The sequence below is a fragment of the Lampetra fluviatilis genome, unplaced genomic scaffold, assembly GCF_964198595.1.
Source record: "Lampetra fluviatilis unplaced genomic scaffold, kcLamFluv1.1 SCAFFOLD_958, whole genome shotgun sequence".
NCBI lineage: Eukaryota > Metazoa > Chordata > Hyperoartia > Petromyzontiformes > Petromyzontidae > Lampetra > Lampetra fluviatilis.
Window position 1 is genome coordinate 28,574 of NW_027620673.1, and position 9,062 is coordinate 37,635.

The following is a 9,062-nucleotide window of genomic DNA, read 5'->3' on the forward strand; positions in this document are numbered from 1 at the left end:
GTTGTTGTCGATGTTGTTGTTGTTGATGTTGTTGTTGATGTTGTTGTTGTCGATCTTGATGTTGTTGTTGATGCTGGTGTTGTTGTTGATGTTGTTGTTGTTGATGTTGTTGATGATGGTGATGTTGGTGATTCTGATGTTGTTGTTGTTGTTGATGTTGTCGATGTTGATGTTGTTGATGTTGTTGATGTTGTTGATGTTGTTGTTGATGCTGATGATGTTGTTGTTGATGTTGTTGATGCTGATGTTGTTGTTGTTGATGTTGTTGTTGATGTTGGTGATGTTGTTGCTGATGTTGTTGTTGTTGATGTTGTTGTTGATATTGTTGATACTGATGTTGTTGTTGTTGTTGTTGTCCACCGCAGGTGACACGTGATGGCTTGCCATGCCCACCACGTGTGGATGTCTGTGAGCGCGCTGCTGCTGCTGCTCGTGTCCGTGGTGCTCGCCACGCTGCTGGGTACAAGCAGCAGACCCAGCTGTGACACCTCCACTCACTGCGGTGATGGGGGTGGTGGTGGTGGGGGTGGTGGTGGTGGGGGTGGTGGTGGTGGGGGTGGTGGTGGTGGGGGTGGTGGGGGTGGGGGTGGTGGGGGTGGTGGTGGGGGTGGGGGTGGGGGTGGTGGGGGTGGTGGTGGGGGTGGTGGTGGGGGTGGTGGTGGTGGTGGGGGTGGGGGTGGTGGGGGTGGTGGTGGTGGTGGGGGTGGGGGTGGTGGTGGGGGTGGTGGTGGTGGGGGTGGTGGTGGTGGTGGGGGTGGGGGTGGTGGTGGGGGTGGTGGTGGTGGTGGGGGTGGGGGTGGTGGTGGGGGTGGGGGTGGTGGTGGTGGTGGTGGGGGTGGTGGTGGTGGTGGGGGTGGTGGGGGTGGTGGTGGTGGTGGGGGTGGTGGTGGTGGTGGGGGTGGTGGGGGTGGTGGTGGGGGTGGTGGTGGTGGTGGTGGTGGGGGTGGTGGTGGGGGTGGTGGTGGTGGTGGTGGTGGTGGGGGTGGTGGTGGTGGTGGTGGGGGTGGTGGTGGTACAAGCAGACTCAGCTGTGACGCCTACACTCACTGCGGTGATGGGGGGGTGGTGGTGGTGTTGGGTGGGGGTGGGTGGGTGAGTGAGTGGGTGAGTGAGTGGATGAGTGGTTGAGTGAGTGGGTGGGTGTGTGAGTGAGTGGGTGAGTGAGTGGGTGGGTGGAAGAGTGGGTGGATGAGTGGGTGGGTAAGTTAGTAGGTGGGTGGATGAGTGGGTGGGTGAGTGAGTGGATGGGTGGATGAGTGGGTGGGTGAGTGAGTGGGTGGGTGGATGAGTGGGTGGATGAGTGAGTGGGTGAGTGGGCAGGTGGGTGTGTGAGTGAGTGAGTGGGTGAGTGAGTGAATGAGTGGGTGAATGAGTGAGTGGGTGAGTAAGCGGGTGAGTGACTGTGTGACTATGCTTGTGACGATGACGATGATGTTTGTTGTTGTTGTTGTCACCAACGCCCCCCCCCCAGACGCAGTGCCCCCCGCGTGCTCCACGTTCCCGTGCCCGGCCTCCTGCGACCAGACGGCCGCTCCCTGCAACGGCCTCGTGCTGGAGGAGCTCTGGGAGAAGTTCGACCTGGACACGTGGCAGCATGAGAACACCCTGGCTGGTGGTGGAGTGAGACACTCACCCACACACCATCACTCACCATCACTCACTCACTCACTCACTCACACACTCACCCACTCACTCACTCACCCACTCACACACACACACTCACACACTCACTCACCATCACTCACACACTCACTCACACACTCACCATCACACTCACACACACACTCACTGGACACGTGGCAGCATGAGAACACCCTGGCTGGTGGTGGAGTGAGACACTCACTCACATCCACACACACACTCACCATCACACTCACACACACAGACCCACACACACACTCACCATCACACTCACACCCACACTCACCATCACACTCACACACACAGACCCACACACACACTCACCATCACACTCACACCCACACTCACCATCACACTCACACACACAGACCCACACACACACTCACCATCACACTCACACCCACACTCACCATCACACTCACACACACAGACCCACACACACACTCACCATCACACTCACACCCACACTCACCATCACACTCACACACACAGACCCACACACACACTCACTCACCCACTCACACACTCACACACTCACTCACACACTCACACACTCACACTCACACACTCACACACTAACACACTCACTCACACACTCACTCACCCACTCACTCACACACACACTCACCCACTCACACACTCACCCACTCACACACACACCCACTCACTCACTCACCCACTCACACACACACACACTCACACACTCACTCACCATCACTCACACACTCACTCACACACTCACACACTCACCATCACACTCACACACACACTCACTGGACACGTGGCAGCATGAGAACACCCTGGCTGGTGGTGGAGTGAGACACTCACTCACATCCACACACACACTCACCATCACACTCACACACACAGACCCACACACACACTCACCATCACACTCACACCCACACTCACCATCACACTCACACACACAGACCCACACACACACTCACCATCACACTCACACCCACACTCACCATCACACTCACACACACAGACCCACACACACACTCACTCACCCACTCACACACTCACACACTCACTCACACACTCACACACTCACACTCACACACTCACACACTAACACACTCACTCACACACTCACTCACCCACTCACTCACACACACACTCACCCACTCACACACTCACCCACTCACACACACACCCACTCACTCACTCACCCACTCACACACACACACACTCACACACTCACTCACCATCACTCACACACTCACTCACACACTCACCATCACACTCACACACACACTCACTGGACACGTGGCAGCATGAGAACACCCTGGCTGGTGGTGGAGTGAGACACTCACTCACATCCACACACACACTCACCATCACACTCACACACACAGACCCACACACACACTCACCATCACACTCACACCCACACTCACCATCACACTCACACACACAGACCCACACACACACTCACCATCACACTCACACCCACACTCACCATCACACTCACACACACAGACCCACACACACACTCACCATCACACTCACACCCACACTCACCATCACACTCACACACACAGACCCACACACACACTCACCATCACACTCACACCCACACTCACCATCACACTCACACACACAGACCCACACACACACTCACCATCACACTCACACCCACACTCACCATCACACTCACACACACAGACCCACACTAACACTCATTCACCCACTCACACACTCACACACTCACTCACACACTCACACACTCACACTCACACACTCACACACTAACACACTCACTCACACACTCACTCACCCACTCACTCACACACACACTCACCCACTCACACACTCACCCACTCACACACACACTCACTGGACACGTGGCAGCATGAGAACACCCTGGCTGGTGGCGGAGTGAGACACTCACACTCACTCACAATCACACTCACTCACACCCACACTCACTCACCATCACACTCACACTCACTCACACACACACTCACCATCACACTCACACTCACCATCACACTTACACACACAGACCCACACACACACTCACCATCACACTCACACACACACACCCACACTCACCATCACACTCACACATCCACACACACACTCACCATCACACTCACACACACTCACACCCTCACTCACCCTCACCATCACACTCACCCTGACCCTGACCCTCACCCTGACTCTAATCTGGTAATAGCTGCTCACTCAGAGGAGGAGTTGGAGACGCTGCTGCTGAGACTGGAGTGTGCCACTAAGAGATGGGGCCTTACCATCAGCCCCACCAAAACTAAGCACCTGCCTGGGTATTTTGTACCATCGGACACTCCACCCCCACAACTCCCAATTGGTGATGGGGCAGTTGTGGAGAGAGTGGAGAGTTTCCCATACCTGGGCAGTGTGCTCATGACCGGCTCCAGTTTATCAGCAGAGGTCTCACTCCGAATCAGTCGAGCGGCAATATCTTTTCATCGGTTGCGTAACGCTGTGTGGAAGCTACCTGGTCTGTCGCTCCACACGAAGCTTCAGGTATTCTCGGCCACGGTCATTCCCTCCCTTCTCTACGCTTGCGAAACGTGGACCCCCTCTAATGGAGCATCTTCGCCGGTTGGAAACATTTAAGTTGGCCCTGCCTACGATCAATCCTGGGTTTAACCAGGCTGGATTGTGTGAGGAGCTTACAAATCCTTGAAAGATCTGGGCAAAGACCCATCGGTGAGCTCCTCCGGCAGGCAAGGCTGCGTTGGCTGAGTCATGTAGCCCGCATGCCCAGCCACCGCATGCCTAAACAGCTTTTGTTCGGGCGGATCGAGGGGGCTAAACGGGCGCGGCACGGGCTAGAGAAGAGATGGAGTGATGTGGTACAGGAGGACGTGGAGCTGAGTGGACTTGCCGATGACTGGTACCAGCGGTGTCAAGATCGGCCTCTGTGGAGGAGGCTCGTGAAGGACGCTACTGGGCAGTTGGAGGCAGTCGCCTTCCAGAAACAACGGAGGGCGGAGGAGCGACGCTCACAACAACGAGCGGAGTGCCGGGTGGCTAAAGCACAGCAAGTTGGTACAGTAGGGGGCACAGGTGATGCATCAGCCAGTCATCTCGGTCATCTCGGTCAGTCGACCCGTGGCACCTGGGTCTGCCCCGTGACCTCCTGCCAGCGGGCGTTCGCCACTTCACGTGGCCTCAAGGTGCACTTGGCCTGGTACAAGCGTCGTGGTGACGTCACCGCCACTTAGTGGCGAATGGCGGTTGTTGTTGTCTGTGTGTGTCTATGTGTGTGTGTCTGTGTGTGTGTCTATGTGTGTGTGTCTGTGTGTGTGTGTATGTGTGTGTGTCTATGTGTGTGTGTCTGTATGTGTCTGTGTGTGTGTCTGTGTGTGTGTGTCTGTGTGTGTGTGTCTATGTGTGTGTGTCTATGTGTGTGTGTCTATGTGTGTGTCTATGTCTGTGTGTGTGTCTGTGTAGACGTGGGAGTTCCAACATTACACCAACAGCAGGAGGAACAGCTATGTGTGTGTGTGTGTCTATGTGTGTGTGTGTCTATGTGTGTGTGTGTCTATGTGTGTGTGTGTCTATGTGTCTGTGTGTGTGTGTCTGTGTGTCTGTGTCTATGTGTGTGTCTATGTAGACGTGGGAGTTCCAACACTACACCAACAGCAGGAGAAACAGCTACGTGTGTGTGTGTCTATGTGTGTGTGTGTGTCTGTGTGTGTGTGTCTATGTGTGTCTATGTGAGTGTCTATGTGTGTGTGTGTCTATGTGTGTCTATGTGTGTGTGTGTCTATGTGTGTGTGTCTATGTGTGTGTCTATGTACTAGACGTGGGAGTTCCAACAGTACACCAACAGCAGGAGAAACAGCTACGTCCGCAACGGGACGCTGTTTATCCGCCCCACGCTCACGGAGGAGGTCTACGGAGAGGAGTTCGTTCGCACGGGAACACTCAGCGTCTGGGGTGAGGGGCAGAGCCTTCCTGGAGGGTTGTTGGGTGGGTGGGGGGGGTGGTGGGGGGGGTGGTGGGGTGGGTGGGTGAGTGAGTGGGTGGATGGGTGAGTGGGTGGGTGGGTGAGTGGGTGGGTGAGTGAGTAGGTGGTTGGGTGAGGGAGAGCCTCCCACCCACTCATCCACTCACCCACACACCCACTTACCCACTCACCCACCCACTTACCCACTCACCCACTCACTCACTCACCCACTCACTCACTCACCCACCCACTCACTCACCCACCCACTCACTCACCCACCCACTCACTCACCCACCCACTCACTCACCCACCCACTCACTCACCCACCCACTCACTCACCCACCCACTCACTCACTCACCCACCCACCCACCTCCCCCCCCCAGGCCTACAGCCTCCTGACGAGTGCACGGGTGTTGCGTTCTTCGGCTGCGAGCGCTCGGGTCACCACCCCCCACCCACTCACCCACCCCCCCACCCACCCACCCACTCACCCACCCACTCACCCACCCACTCACCCAACCACCCACTCACCCACCCACCCCCCCCCCCAGGCCTCCACCCTCCTGACGAGTGCACGGGTGTCGCGTTCTTCGGCTGCGAGCGCTCGGGCCTCCCGGGCGTGACGGTGGTGAACCCCGTGCAGTCGGCCAGCGTCCGCACGACTCGCTCCTTCACCCTTCACCTACGGGCGCCTCGAGGTCACCGCGAGGATGCCCACCGGTGATTGGCTGTGGCCTGGTGAGTCGGTGGGGGGGGGGAGAGGGGGGAGGGGGGGTGGAGTGGGAGGGGCACAGCATGAATGCTCACACGGGGATTGGCTGTGGCCTGGTGAGTCGGTGGGGGGGGGAAGGAGGGGGGGAGAGGGGGTGAGGGGGGGGTGGAGTGGGAGGGGCACAGCATGAATGCCTCACCGGGGATTGGCTGTGGCCTGGTGAGTCGGTGGGGGAGGAGGGGGGGGGGGGAGGGGGGGGGCGGGGCATAGCATGAATGCTCACCGGTGATTGGCTGTGGCCTGGTGAGTCGGTGGGGGAGGAGGGGGAATGGGGGGAGAGGAGGGGAGGGGGGGGTGGAGTGGGCGGGGCATAGCATGAATGCTCACCGGGGATTGGCTGTGGCCAGGTGAGTCGGTGGGGGGGGGGAGAGAAAGAGGGGGGGAGGGGGGGGTGGAGTGGGAGGGGCACAGCATGATTGCCCACCGGTGATTGGCTGTGGCCTGGTGAGTCGGTGGGGGAGGAGGGGGAATGGGGGGAGAGGGGGGGAGGGGGGGTTGGAGTGGGAGGGGCACAGCATGATTGCCCACCGGGGATTGGCTGTGGCCAGGTGAGTCGGTTGGGGGGGGGGAGAGAAAGAGGGGGGGAGGGGGGGGTGGAGTGGGAGGGGCACAGCATGATTGCCCACCGGTGATTGGCTGTGGCCTGGGGAGTCGGTGGGGGGGGGAGAGTGGGGGGGGGGAGAGGGGGTGGGTGGGACGGGGCACCCCCACGGAGTGACGACTGCGACCCCCCAAAACTCTCCCTCTCATCTCCCTCCCTCCACCCTCTCATCTCCCCACCTACCCACCCTCTCTCCTCCACCTCCCTCTCATTTCCTCCCACCACCCTCCCTCCTCCACCTCCTCCCTCCTCCTCCTCCTCCTCCCTCCCCTCTCCTGTCCTCTCCTGTCCCCTCCATCTCCCTCCCTTCTCCTCCTCCATCTCCCTCCCACCACCCTCCCTCCTCCGCCTCCCTGCCCACTCCCGCCCCCTCTACCCGTGGTCAGGCATCTGGCTGCTCCCCAAGACGAACGCCTACGGCTCGTGGCCACTCTCCGGGCACATCAAAGTCGCCGAGTCCCGCGGTGAGTGGCTCGGGGTGGGCGGGCGGGCGAGCTCGGCAGGAGGGAGCCGTGGGTGAAGGAGAGAGCTGTGGGTGAAGGAGGGAGCTGTGGATGAAGGAGAGAGCCGAGGGTGAAGGAGAGAGCTCTGGGTGAAGGAGGGAGCTGTGGGTGACGGAGGGAGCTGTGGGTGAAGGAGGGAGCTGTGGGTGAAGGAGGGAGCTGTGGGTGAAGGAGGGAGCTGTGGGTGAAGAGGGAGCTGTGGGTGAAGGAGAGAGCTGTGGGTGAAGGAGGGAGCTGTGGGTGAATGAGGGAGCTGTGGGTGAAGGAGAGAGCTGTGGGTGAAGGAGGGAGCTGTGGATGAAGGAGGGAGCTGTGGGTGAAGGAGAGAGCAGTGGATGAAGGAGGGAGCTGTGGATGAAGGAGAGAGCTGTGGGTGAAGGAGGGAGCTGTGGATGAAGGAGAGAGCTGTGGGTGAAGGAGGGAGCTGTGGGTGAAGGAGGGAGCTGTGGGTGAAGGAGGGAGCTGTGGGTGAAGGAGGGAGCTGTGGGTGAAGGAGGGAGCTGTGGGTGAAGGAGGGAGCTGTGGGTGAAGGAGAGAGCTGTGGGTGAAGGAGGGAGCTGTGGGTGAAGGAGAGAGCTGTGGGTGAAGGAGAGAGCTGTGGATGAAGGAGAGAGCTGTGGGTGAAGGAGAGAGCTGTGGGTGAAGGAGGGAGCTGTGGATGAAGGAGAGAGCTGTGGGTGAAGGAGAGAGCTGTGGGTGAAGGAGAGAGCTGTGGGTGAAGGAGGGAGCTGTGGGTGAAGGAGGGAGCTGTGGGTGAAAGAGAGAGCTGTGGATGAAGGAGAGAGCTGTGGGTGAAGGAGGGAGCTGTGGGTGAAGGAGGGAGCTGTGGATGAAGGAGAGAGCTGTGGGTGAAGGAGAGAGCTGTGGGTGAAGGAGAGAGCTGTGGGTGAAGGAGGGAGCTGTGGGTGAAGGAGAGAGCTGTGGGTGAAGGAGAGAGCTGTGGGTGAAGGAGGGAGCTGTGGGTGACGGAGGGAGCTGTGGGTGAAGGAGAGAGCTGTGGGTGAAGGAGAGAGCTGTGGGTGAAGGAGAGAGCTGTGGGTGAAGGAGGGAGCTGTGGGTGAAGGAGGGAGCTGTGGGTGACGGAGGGAGCTGTGGGTGAAGGAGAGAGCTGTGGGTGAAGGAGGGAGCTGTGGGTGAAGGAGGGAGCTGTGGGTGAAGGAGAGAGCTGTGGGTGAAGGAGAGAGCTGTGGGTGAAGGAGGGAGCTGTGGATGAAGGAGAGAGCTGTGGGTGAAGGAGAGAGCTGTGGGTGAAGGAGGGAGCTGTGGATGAAGGAGAGAGCTGTGGGTGAAGGAGAGAGCTGTGGATGAAGGAGAGAGCTGTGGGTGAAGGAGAGAGCTGTGGGTAAAGGAAGGAGCTGTGCATGAAGGAGGGAGCTGTGCATGAAGGAGGGAGCTCTTTCCTTCACCCCCGGCGGCTTTGTCGTCCCAACTGCGGTGCAGGCAACGTGGACCTGAAGGACTCGGGGGGAGTCTCTCACGGCGTGGACGAGATGGACTCGGTGCTGCACTGGGGACCCAGCGCCGACCTCAACGCCTGGTGGAGGACATACGTGGCGAAGTGGGTAGAGGTTAAATTTCGATGTAAAGCTTTCGTG

General features: G+C 58.8%; 1 long non-coding RNA gene and 1 pseudogene across 3 annotated transcripts; both read left to right on the forward strand.

Moving 5' to 3' along the window:
• The first annotated feature begins 212 nt into the window (after window positions 1-212).
• Window positions 213-9,029, forward strand: LOC144954240 (beta-1,3-glucan-binding protein-like; annotated as a pseudogene). The gene is made up of 7 exons (XR_013641112.1): window positions 213-230; window positions 339-460; window positions 1,472-1,620; window positions 5,445-5,580; window positions 6,143-6,329; window positions 7,351-7,428; window positions 8,908-9,029. The product of XR_013641112.1 is annotated as a beta-1,3-glucan-binding protein-like (transcript).
• Window positions 7,471-8,046, forward strand: LOC144954239 (uncharacterized). Of its 2 annotated transcripts, none has more exons than XR_013641110.1 (3): window positions 7,471-7,514; window positions 7,664-7,760; window positions 7,987-8,046. It is a non-coding gene; the product is annotated as an uncharacterized LOC144954239 (long non-coding RNA). The 2 variants fall into 2 exon arrangements; XR_013641111.1 differs by lacking the exon at window positions 7,471-7,514 and adding an exon at window positions 7,607-7,628.
• Window positions 9,030-9,062: the final 33 nt, after the last annotated feature.